Source organism: Syngnathus scovelli, chromosome 6 (assembly GCF_024217435.2).
Source record: "Syngnathus scovelli strain Florida chromosome 6, RoL_Ssco_1.2, whole genome shotgun sequence".
NCBI lineage: Eukaryota > Metazoa > Chordata > Actinopteri > Syngnathiformes > Syngnathidae > Syngnathus > Syngnathus scovelli.
In genome coordinates, this window is record NC_090852.1 from 16,295,399 (window position 1) to 16,307,892 (window position 12,494).

Sequence of the window (12,494 nt, forward strand, 5' to 3'; positions counted from 1 at the left end):
AAATTTGTGTTTTTAAAAACAAGAGACGACATGTTGAAAACTGAAGACTACTGAGAGGCTTAAATGAATCCCAGCGTCCATATCCAGATATTTTCTCGACTGCTTTTCTTCACTGTGTTTTTTCTTCATGAGAGACTTCAATGAAGCTAACAGGCTAGGTTTAGTAAACACTGACAGCACTTGAGTATCTTCTATCACCCAAGTGTACCCATTTTCATGGACATTGAGGACACTTGAGTCTCTAATGAATCTTTTTGTAAACTGAATCCTGAATCCTCAATCAACCGAACATCGAAGGGACTTGAAAGTCTTAATTGAACTGAATATTCATGTTTTTATTGAGTGAAGGCAATCGAGACTCCAAGGACTCAATGTCCAAGGGACTAATTATATTCAAGAGGATTATTTTTGCTAAGACCATTTTTTTACGCTCATCTACAGGTAAACCTCAGTTTTTGTTTCCACTTAGCCTTTCTTGGTTAGCGACATCCCTCTGGGCCAGCACTGCCAAGAGTAAGTAACCTCATTACTCTTCACACAAACACATTCCGACATTTCTCCTGTTTGTGATTTTGGATGAGGAGGGTGTGCGACTCGAGGTGTCCGCTCGCCTGACACTTGTCTGGCTTGGCCTACATTCTCCTGGAGCTCATCAGTCAAAGTGAGGAACTGTGAAGGCCATCTCCCCCCATCTCGCCACGTGAATCTCTGCCAGCTTTGTGCTTCTGTCAGCCCTCAGCAGCCCTTGTGTGACTCACGACGTCTCCGGTCCACCCCGTGCAGACACGGAGCGGTTCCCCAAACGGGCAGCCTTATTTGCATGCCTATAAATCACTCACAGAAGTGACATCAAGTCACAGAGTCCCAGCAGAAGATACAAAACTTACTGCATTGTATGTCAACGGATGCAAGGTCATAAAGTAGATTCATAGATTCATGGTATCTCCTAGCAGCATTTACAAACCGTCACAAAAAATAATATGCAATATTTAAATGATGCCAAATGCAAATCAAATAGACATGAATACATAATACAGGAAAGTATAATATAAGCCAGACGTGGATGTCAAGCAGTTTGTGATTCACAGGGTTTAAAAATATCTGTTGTCAAGGGTTTATCTGCGTAACGGAGGCATAAAAAAATCGTAAATAAAATTGTGTCAGTTCACAGTTGGGTTTGTAAAGCAAAAAATGGAGTGCGGTGGTGTTTTAATATTTGACGCAAGTAAATATACACACACATTAGACACTCTTGTATAGTAATGCAGAATAGGAAACTTTTTTTTCTCCCAAGGTCCATACTACATATCAAATAAATTCTGCACTTTGAAACATATTCTTGCAGTTTACTGAGTTTCGGAAACACTGTTTGTGCATTTTAATGGGCGTTCAAGTAGGATTCACGAGGCACAACCTGTTTATTTTTTTTAATAACACAATATAGAGTGCTATAATTTTCTAATTAAACACATTACATAAAAGTATTGGTGTGTATTGGGCGGGCTGAATGAGACAAATTGCATTAATTTCAGAGGGAAAATAGGATTTAGATTCCAGTCTTTTGAGTTACAAGCGCATCTACAGAGCGACTTGAACTCGCAAATCAAATCAAGGCTGTTATGTCATGCAGGAACCGCCTCCCTTCGCCTGGACTCCTCGCTGGTTGGGCCATTGCTCTTCCCCCCTCCTTCGCTCCCACCGCCCGCACAAAACATTCCAGAGAGTCAAACAGACAAGTCAACCCCAACTCACAGTCGAGTTTCTCCCTTCCCGCTCGCCACTCCTCCTCCTCATCCTCCTCCTCATCCTTATCATTCTCTGCCGGCTGCGACTCGCGCGGAGCAGCGGCAGCAGCAGCAGCAGCGGCGGCGGCGGTCACACCGGATCTCGGTCATTTCCCGGAGCCGCTGGCGAGCCACCGTCACCCCGCTCCTCTTCTACCGCATCTCCGCGGGCGAGTCAGCGACTCCCACAGGTGTGTCGCGGTTCCAGGAAGCTCACCTGGCCGGGATCATGTGACTCAGTACCTGGGCGTGAAAGGAAGGAACATTCCCTACTATCGCTAGTCCAAAGGCGCGAGCGACTTTTCTCCTTCTTCCCCCCCTTCCGTCATTCTCCTTCCTAGTCGCTTGCATTTTCGATTCTGTCTTTGTAAAGGAATTAGTGCCTTTTTTTTTGGAGAAGCCCACAACGAGGAGGAACATGTGAAGAGACTTGTGGACTTTTTTTTTTTTTGGATCGCTTTTGGAGCGCTGAACCTTCTTCCCGTCTCCGAGGTGAGTTTTTCTTTCTTTTTGGAAGGGGGTGGATGTTTTTGGAGTATTTCACCGTTTCTCAGTAAGTTTTCATGCTGATAACACAATGAGTTGTTATTCCATTTCACAAGGATTGCATTGTCCCCATGCGTCATGAGATGTGCGTAAAAATGGATCACTACAACTGGGGGGGGGGGTCATTGAGTCTTTCCCACGTTTAGGCTCAGGAGCCAAAAAGGTCATACCAGTTCCTAAGGCAAGATTGTTTTTTGAGTCATTGGGATGACGTCTGGTACAATGTATGGCTAAACATGCCCCGGCGTGACAAAGTAATGTCAGGCAGTACGAAGTCGTGCAAGTCTCTGGTTCGTCTCATTGCCAGTTTGGGCACTTTTTCCTCCAACCTTCCCAAAACATGCAGGTTATTTGTCGAAAATTGTCCAAGTCTTGTTATGCTACTACTCTGGACGGGTGACCAGTCCAGGGTGAACCTCTCCGGTAGAGTAATAAACTCCAGTTCACGCATGACTAGTTTGGATAAACGGGATAGAAAATGAATGGATGGACATTAAAGCTGTCACTCAATCGATTTAACGTGAACTCACCATGTAATGCTCTTGTAATCCACGTGGACTTTATCATTTTTCATCTGAATGGGTCATGTCATAACAAATATTGTAAAATGACTTTAAAACATACCACTTGTTGGATTACTAGTCTTTAAATCCGGTCTGTTTTTTTTTCCAAGGTACAACAAACACAAACTTCCAGCTTGTCTCATGAGGGGCTCCGACCTCAAAAAGTCACTCACATGATTCGTTTGGCCGCAATTTTTGCATCAGATGCACTTACTGATGCAATCTATTCATTCATTATTTATTTATTTACATCAAGTACCACCAACATAATAATTACTACAATCAAATGGGCAATATGTAGTCCAATTGGTTATTTTCATCTTCACAACCTTTAATTTACCCCCGAGACATTACTCCTGATTGACATTGAACATGTAAGCCAAAGAAAATAATCAAATTACATTATCTAAAAAAAAAAAAAACAGCAACAACACTCAAGAGCAGTAAGTAGCCATAAGGGAAGAATGACATTATGGTCGTCGCAACATGTCCAGACAGTTCTTGTGTTTTTCCCTGTGGACATCTTGTCAACAGTTGTTGAGCGTTGTCTGACTTCGTTTTCTTCCTCCTTTGAGGAAATAATGAAGATCTATTCAGCGTGTCTTCCCTGCATGGTTCTATCCGCGAGCGTCTCCTCCATTAAAACAGACCTCTGTTCTGCCTACTTCTCTAAATTGTCCCTTTATTCCAGCCATCACAGCGCCCCCTGGAGGCCTAGCGCATACCTCTTTCCCCTTCCCCCTAGGGATTATTTCCCTTTAAATAACATTATACAAACAGTCTCGCAGAGGGCCCGGATTATGACGGTCGGGGGCATGTGGAAGCAGGAAAGAGGGCCGCTGTTTCTCGCTGGAGGGGGGGCTGCCGGAGTACGGATGCTCTCTCAGTCGAGGCCATCTGCTCACACGGACGCACGCAAGTTACCTCACCCTCTCCCCTGCCGTCGCCGCGGCAAACGCTTCATTCAGCTTTTATCTGGTCCTCTCTGAATAAATAGAGACTCCTTATCAGTGGCAAGAGGAGCGCTGATAAATGGTTTTTTAGCGCTCTTCTTCATCGCAGCCAAGAGAAGACACGCTTAAGCAATCCCTAAAGGAGAGGGTAACCACGTGTGCCCTGTTTGTTATGAACCAGACGAGCAAGGCAAGCATTTGCATGACTGTCTGTTTTTCAGCAGTAGACCACGAGTTCTGGAAATGGAAGTCTGGTTAAATCCACTCTGACTATTTTCAGTCTGACCAGCAGAGAAGCAAATTGTGCACTCTGCTCTTAAACTCTTTAATGTGCTTATTGTCTTTTTTCCTCCTCTCATACTTCAAAACGTGTCTTGGATGCTCGCCTCACATTTTTATCTAAGGGAATATTTCCTAGGTCAAGTTTTTTTCATGTTTTGCTTTGGATTACTGAAAAAAAACAAACACATAATCCTCGCGAGCAACAAGCAACCTCAAGCCTACAAATAGAAGAAAAAAAAAACGGCGGAAAACAAGCCGATGCATGATTAGTGTTTATGCGATTGGTTCATAGCAAGTAGCTCATTTGGAATTACAAGATAATCTTCCCGCTCGCTCCCACCATAACAGGCAAGCAGGATGTGACCTAAATCACTATCATCATGTCAACATAAACCGACTTTCACGTAAAGCCACGACTGTTAGATGCTTGGAAGCCATTTGACCAACATTTTCCTACTCAGGCATACATTTTATAAGCGAGTGCTCATAAAAGGGGGCGTGGCACGCTTGAATAAAAACCCCATTTGCAATCCTCCACCGCTGGACAGAAGCACCAAGGTCCTTTTGGTTTGGCATTAAATGGCCGCTGGAGGAATCTGGGGAATAGAGATTTCCTCCAGATTAGATCTCGGTTTGTCCTTTCACGTTTGAGGATTAGCTGACGATGAGGCGACGTCACGCTGAGTTGGATTTTTGATCATATCTGCTTCCGCATGGACCCTTGTCCTTGGATTTGACTGCCCCCTTTTGTCCTCCGCTCCCTCCTTCCAAACTTTCTTATCTTAGCGCCTTGTTCCAGTGCGGCATTGTTTGCACTTCACACAGCTAACCCTTGACACCCTTTCCACTCAGCACTTTGGCACCCCCCCGCCCCGCCCCTCCCCTCCCTCCTCCATTCTCTTCAGATAAAAGATAAAGTTGGACTAGCCTCGGAGGTGTGATCGCGTTAACTATTATGCTTACTCCCTCAACTCTTGTGGACCAACGCAGTTTGCCACCGGCGTCCGCTGCTCCACTTCAAGTAGCACCAAATTGTGCTATTATTAATATTTTGCATGCATACACGATATTTGTCACGAACAATTGTTGACAACAATGGTTAGTTTTACCTCCGTGGCATACCCAGAATTTGGAGGCTCGCCTGTCATTTTTCTTCACTTAAAATATCGTATTTTTGGATTACAAAAACTATTTGATTAAAACAGCAACATTTAGCCATAAAATAAAAGTTAGCCACTTTGTATTAATTATACAGTGTCAAAGTAGTTAGCTTAAAGTCGGGAAAGTACGGTAACTCATGTTAGCTTGCATGGCTAATATTTGCCTGTGTTAAAAAAAAATGGCTATGCTAATTTATGTATATAGAAAACCCTTTTTGGTACATGTGGCTTTAGAATTTGACGTGTGTGAGTGATGTGGTTGCCGTGGCTGTGCGCTTTACACACTTAAATAACACTTTGCCGCCAAAGCGTTATGAAATTCAACAAGCCCTGTGGTCCACCATTGTTGTTTTTGTTGCGAAGACAACCGCTTTCTGTATCTACGTGGAAACTATATTAGTGTTCCTTTCAGGTTTGTGTTTCTAGGCTCCGAAACAGCGTTGTCTTGGCCAAGATGATTTTTCCTTGTTGTTTAAACTGCAATGGCTAGAACAAACGCCAGTGCAGTTTAAAGAATTCTGTCCGCAGGCTTCCAAACACAATCATCATTACGGCCGAGTTGTACTTTTCATTTTGCTTTTACCTCAAGCAGTCGGCTGTATGTTTCACAAATTTTCATGCCGCGTTTTCCGGTGTCATTGGTCCTGATTCTTTTTCGGGAAATGCAGGAAATGTTGTGAAGACAAAGCCAAACGGCTCAAGAATAGGAATAAATGAAAGGGCAAGTCAACGCTGAAATTTTCTTGACAATAATATGTTGTTATGAGTTAAGCAGCAAAGTACGGCAAGTTTTATCTATCTCAGTGGGCGGCCATTTTGCCCCAGAGCTGGCAACTATGATGTCATATTCAGTCGACAGCACGTTTCAAAATGGCCGCCCTCTTACACGGATACAAGCTAAGAAGTTTGCTATTTTTTGAGTGTTGGGGCAGCCATTTTGGAATTTGCTGTCGACTGAAAATGACATCACAACAAATCACGGCTAAGCTTGCGGACATCATATGACCAAAATCAGAAGTGAGCCGTGATTGGTCATTACCTGAGCGCTTAGCAACTGTGTGATAAAATTGGATTTTGCTGCTTAAATCGTCTTCTACAAATGAAATATAAATCAGTGTTTAGACTCGTGTGAATACATTGTCAAGAAAAACGTTGACTTTCTCTTTAAATGCGAGGACCCCATAAGTAAAACTTTGTGAGACTTTTTAGTCTAAAAACTTCTTCTGCGGTGCTAAAACAAAGTGCCATGATCTTTTTCACGACTGTGAGGGCGGCGGAAAAGCCTTATCATAGGAACTTCCGCTAACCGTTGATATTGAGCGCTGTGGTTGTCTGTCAGCTGCCTCATGCCCGCGTTGACTCCACGCCGGTGCTTTACAGACGTCTGTGCTCATGGCAACTGAACTAACATACTTTTCTTTTTCAAGCCCACCTGCTCATAAGCCTGGCACATTTTCACGCCTATTGAATATGACACAGGGTGGGCCGAGGTAGCGTCGCCTTGACTCGGATCCAGAAGTCGCTATCTTGTTTGTTTGCGCTGGCAAGAAAATCGGTGTGCTAATGTATTTTTTTTTCTTTATCGTGTTGCTTTGATAAGTGAATTAACGATAGATTGCCATCAAACCCTTTCAAACACTCCAGAGGGAAGTTATCACTTAACAGCAGATCAATCGCATCACGCTTGGGGGGGGGAAGGGGGTTAGGTACACCCCGCTGATCTGAGGGCTGAACATATTGAGGATGAGTCAAGGTTTCCTTTCGGTGTAAATGTCGTATGCCTGTGCTAGATGCGACAGTGTGCTGTTACATTGCTCCTACCTTTACTATTGTGCCTTTCAAGCTGACTGAGGCTCAAGCTAATTAATTAATAATTCCCATCATATTGAGCTTTAATGGATTTTTTTCATTTTTTGATTCAGTATCCGTCCCCTATCCACTCATTTTGAAGCATTCCTGTTCCTTCCTCCTCTCTAAGCAGCAGCCCTGCCCCATCCAAGAAAACGACCGGGTCCTCACTTTGTGACATCATAATGTGAGGAGCCGCCCCTCTCGTACCACCCCCTGCAGACAAACCATATGATCAATTTTCCAGAGCAGCTGTCCGTGTAACTTGACATGCGGCGGATTTTGAGACATCAAATGGAATTTAAAATGTTTCTAGTATTTTCTGCCGTATGCTCAAGTTGCACATGATTGTTCCAAAGGTAATATATAGTAATCAAATTGGCTACATGGCTATAATTAACCGTTAAAAGCTTAAAACATCAGGATACAGCTCATTTTAGATAATGAATAATTATTGGGTGAAATCATTAACCTTTGAGCAAATTTCTGATTTCATAAGTCCATTTCAATTAACGCATTAATCAGTTCCTTGCCCAAGAAATAGCTCTAAGGTCGTTGACCCCGGATTCACGAGGGTGGGGGCGAGGGTTGTCAGCTTTTAGCAGCCAGCCGCTGACACATAACCACTTTTGAAAAACAAATTAGAACAAGATTTTCTCGCCGTAGTTTGAGATGGTGACATTTCAGAAATGATGTGTGAATGGACCTGTGTACTTAATTTGCGTCGTCAAGTATTGCTTCTTCTTTTGGCAAGCGTCATTATTCTTTTTTTTTTTTTTTTTTTTGATAAATCCTTGGGTTGATTGACCTCTCAGATGGATCTGTTGTTGTGCATATGTCTGTTTTTGATGCATGGCAAGAAGAATTGAGTAAAGCTCGTCTTCGCCACAACTGGCTCGCTTCCATCTGCTTTTCATCAAAAGGTCGAGTGTTGTCTCATGTTTTACATTAACACTTCATTTCCTTCTATTCTGACCTTTAACCTTAAAGAAAAAAAACTATATAAGGTTTTTGTTGTTATACAAGAATATAATTACATCATACCCTTTCAAAATAAGCCGCATTATATCCAAACTAATCGTAATCTTGGAAATCGAACCGACACAATCGTATTTTAATCGAACGATGCGCGTAGTTCCCTGCAAATATTTCATGCTGGCGACAGTTTAGAATCTGACTTGAAATGAACCCAAATATAATTGATCTCAGTGGGAAATTTGATTTCCTTGCCGTTCTCGCTCAGGCACCGATGGTCTCAATTCATTTTTCATCCTTATCAGTCTTTTCATAGTTAATCCCCAAACTGACCAATTTAGTCCACCCCAGATCATTTTTAATTATCACCCCAGCTTTACAGCTAATAAGACATCCAGCTGGTTCATGTTAATAGGATAGTTGCTGTCGAGCGTCGCCCCCCCCCCCCCCCTCCCCTTGCCATCGCTTGCTTTTCCCCTTTTTTCTTTCCATGCACGCTGGGCGATTAATTATAAAGTACAGAGTGTGAGCGTCAGCCAGGACTGGTGGATGACAGATGCATGAGGAGTCGCTGCTCCGGCAGCAGCTGGATGAAGGTCACAGCAACCTGGGGGAGCAAAAAAAAAAAAAAAGTGGGGCCACACGGTAGGTACTATGGCGAAGGGTTAGCGATAAGCTCATGTGAAACTTTTATAGAGGAGATAAAGCAGCACATGGAACATGGGGAGTCCTTTACTTGCAGATTGTGGCACCACGCAAGCGTTTTAAGAACAGATGGCCTCTTGAAGAAAAACACTTGCCTTCTCCAGATGTATCCCCTGATGCTACGTATCTAAAAATACGGAAGTGCATGTTTACAGCTTATTTTATTTGCTTATCTAAGGAAATCTATAAAAAAAATGTAAAACTTTTTTTTCCCAATTCTGTAAAATCGCATTTTTTTTTTAACAGTACAGTAATCCAAGACATTTTTTCATTTAGAAATTGTGTCAGCTCTAATTTAGCATAAACGCTGAGTGGGAGGGGCTTGAGTCATTTGAAGTCCAACACCTGACGCTCAGTTCTCTTGCCCCATTGTTGCTGGCCAACAAATATTTTAAACATCAGAATGGTGCTAAATCATTTTTTGATGGAAAGTTTGCATGAATTAATAGATACTGTAATTAATGGAGGTTACAAAGTAGTCCCTTTGAGAGTCAAACGTATACCCGTCTTGTTACTTGGAGTGACTCCAAAGCATTTGCACTTTATATTTTATTCAGCAACAGAAAATAGCTCCCCTATCATCATCGTGGGTTTTTTTTTTGGGCTTGTTTGTTGTCAAGATGCATCACTCATGACAATGCGGGGAAAAAAAAAATAGTCAAAAGCTGTCCCAATTTTGCAATACAGTGAAAAAAATATTTTTGAGGGGAACTACTTGTAATTTTCAGTATATAAAATGGGCAGTGTGACTCCACAAGTTCCTTCATGTTCCAATTAAATTATTTTAAATTTGAAAACTAATGAACTGGTAATGTGGCAGAAAATTTACCTCAACACAATTTTTTTTTTTTACATTTCTTGTAACTGCAATAACATATTTAATACATTTAAATAATAATATTTAATTTAATAATATTTAATAAAAATAATTTAATACATATTATTTAAACATAAAATAATTTAATAAATGAGTATAACATTTCTGGATCAATGAATAAATCCTCATGAGGGACACGGCTGATCCAGAACCGACGACATGAACACATTATGCTGATGTCGACGTTAACAAAAATCAACAAAATACTTGATGACACAGACCAAGAAATAGCCTGCTCGCAAATTCCAACCCTTTTAGTCACTGCTCAACCGATGCATTATGTGCGCAATCCCGTCCGTTCAATTTGAAGGTTAAATTGTATTTTTGAAATGATGTTCTAATAGAAGCACAGTTGGAGGTTTAATTGCAGCTTTAAATGTAAAGGTGGAAGGAAGCGTTACCATGGTGCTAAACGCGTTTTAGGTTGTTCTTCATACTCGGAGCTTTCAGGGAGCCGCTTTAGCATTTAAGACTTAAATCTCCCGGTGATTTTAATGAAATTGAATCTAATGCGGGATGAACCGCACAAACGGGCGACGAGATGTCTACAAGTCTCTGCTAATATTATTGTTATCACGCTGGGATAATATCATATGCAGATAAGGCTGTCCGCCTTTATTGCTGCCAGCAATCAAATGATAATACCAAAATGAATTTTTTTTTTTAAAGTCATCATCTGTATTCCTCTCGTGGCTGTTAAATGAGCCGAATGTGGGTGGCCTTCCGGTCAGCCGTCATCCAAGAGGGACCTATTAAAATGTGTTCATATAGCAATTGCTGAAGTTAGCGAGAATCTCATTAAATGTCAACGGCTCCGTTACTCATCTGCAAACCGACAGAGCATTTTACAGAGGACGCCGGGAACTTTGCGAAGAGCTACCGCGCGCACCTTAGAAGGTGACATTTGCTAGCGACGGCGGCTGACAAATACGCTCGCTAATATTTGAGTTGGGTAAAGGGCGGCGGCGCTTATCGATCCTCGCGGGGGAAATTAAGGGCCGAGGGCAGCGGGCAGTCTCGGCGGGGAACGCGATAAGTCAACGGAAAGCAAAACAAGCAGTACACTGGGCAAGAGAAGGCCTCGGTGGCAAATATGATGAGGTTCAAGACAATTTATGCTTTGGCTTAGCTGGCTCGCTCACTGTTTGTTAGCGAAGGCAAGGAGGTCATGTTTTCATTGCTGCACTGTTTGTGTTTGAGATGGATTATGTAAAAACAGCTCGGACAAAGGTCTAGGGAACGCTGAGAACAGCAGTCAAGGCATTTAATGTGGATTTGGAAATACAGTTTTTTTTTCCGGAAAACAACATGATTATACGGGTGTTCCGATTAGCTGTTTATGGTGACGATTCCAATACGATCATCCATAAGTGGGATCGGCCGATGCCGATTTTAATGCCTAACACATGGATTAACTGGACATTTTTCAATTTTTGGACCTGCTCGTTAAATCATTTTGATAATCTACCAAATATTTTTTCAATTTGATTTTTTTTTCAATTGATGAATCGGGTTTAAAAAAAAACATGCTATCCAAAATATCTTCTTTTTGCTATTCTAAAGTAGGAGATTATTTTGAATTAAGCATATATTATTTAGAATAGTAATTATTAATTATATTTACATTTTTTTACTTCTACAATTTATGGACATTTTTAAAACCGATTTCCCTTAATTGAAAATATATTCATTTTTTTCTCATACTTACAAAAAAAGAAAAATTAAGGTGATGAAAATCAGTCCGTTTGTAGCTTCACTCTTGAGTTTCTCTCGCCTACATGGATATTAATCCCGGTGTTGCCCGTGGCGCCTACGCATCTTCTGAAATGTAAATCCACCGAGGTGTCATCATAACTCTGTCTTGGGAGTCTGCATTTCTTTCCCCCCCAGCTTCACTCTCCTCTTCTCTCGGCCTTGATGACGCTTTATTCCTCACTGACTCATCTGGGCCCGCTTCAAAGCTAGCCATTCGCAACTTCAAAAGTGAAAGAAAAAAGTTCGTTTTAAGCTCCATTTTGCTGGCGTCCGCACATCGCACAGACATTTTTCACCACGTCCTTCCCTTCTCGTTATACACTGCGCTACACACGTGATGATCATGCAGACAACCACGGTTTATTTATGTCCCTTGAGGAAGCGTCTCCTCGGATTCCTCTTTTACGCTCCATCTAGAAAGTGAACACGTTCTTTGTTGCCATACTAAAGTATTATATTTGCACGTTACCAGGGGTATGTTCGCTCTTCCTGTGGTGGTCTTTCTTACTTCTGCTCTCGCTCCCAATGTTCTACTTCCCATCTGAGGCCATCGCACGTCATCGATCTGTCAGTGGAAGCGAGGTCTTTTTAATTACAGTAATTAGCTCGAGTATGCTCGCTGCTGTTCAAGGTTAGAGAAGCTTATTAGCAATGTCTCTTTTATTTGAGCTTGTCTAGCTTTCTGCAATGTTTGTCAAGATAAGGAAAATGTGTCACTTGCGCGGGGGTGGAATATCAACGATATATTGCCTCATGACAGTGCAGTCCGACACGTCCAACGGTTGCTGTTCAAAGCCTAGTTAATTCAAAAAATTTTTTTAATATAACATGAATGTTGCTTTTGTCCAACGTTGTTTTTGTGTGTATGGCTACTTCACGTTTTACTGCTACGTGGCAAATTTACAGTATTCTGCTAGCTTGTTTGCTGTATGGAGTTCCACAGGGCTCTGTTTTAGGGCCCTTACTGTTTTCCATGTATTTGCTATCTTGGTGCTTTTCCCATTGCGAGATGTGAAGCGCTTTGTTAAGCTGTTGTAAAATGAGCT

At 41.9% G+C, this 12,494-nt stretch overlaps 1 protein-coding gene and 1 long non-coding RNA gene across 4 annotated transcripts in view; one reads left to right on the forward strand and one right to left on the reverse strand.

Moving 5' to 3' along the window:
* The first annotated feature begins 1,716 nt into the window (after positions 1-1,716).
* Positions 1,717-12,494, forward strand: part of plxnb2b (plexin b2b) — a 105,535-nt gene continuing 94,757 nt past the window's right edge. For both annotated transcript variants that reach the window (XM_049724325.2, XM_049724324.2), the window contains exon 1: positions 1,717-2,276. The gene's annotated coding sequence lies outside the window, so the exon portion shown is untranslated. The remainder of the gene's footprint in view (positions 2,277-12,494) is intronic.
* On the reverse strand, positions 3,219-12,142 carry LOC125971245 (uncharacterized). Of its 2 annotated transcripts, none has more exons than XR_007482373.2 (2): positions 11,402-12,142; positions 3,219-8,718 (listed from the first exon to the last, which is right to left on the reverse strand). It is a non-coding gene; the product is annotated as an uncharacterized lncRNA (long non-coding RNA). The 2 variants fall into 2 exon arrangements; XR_011087015.1 differs by having other exon boundaries at positions 3,219-8,943.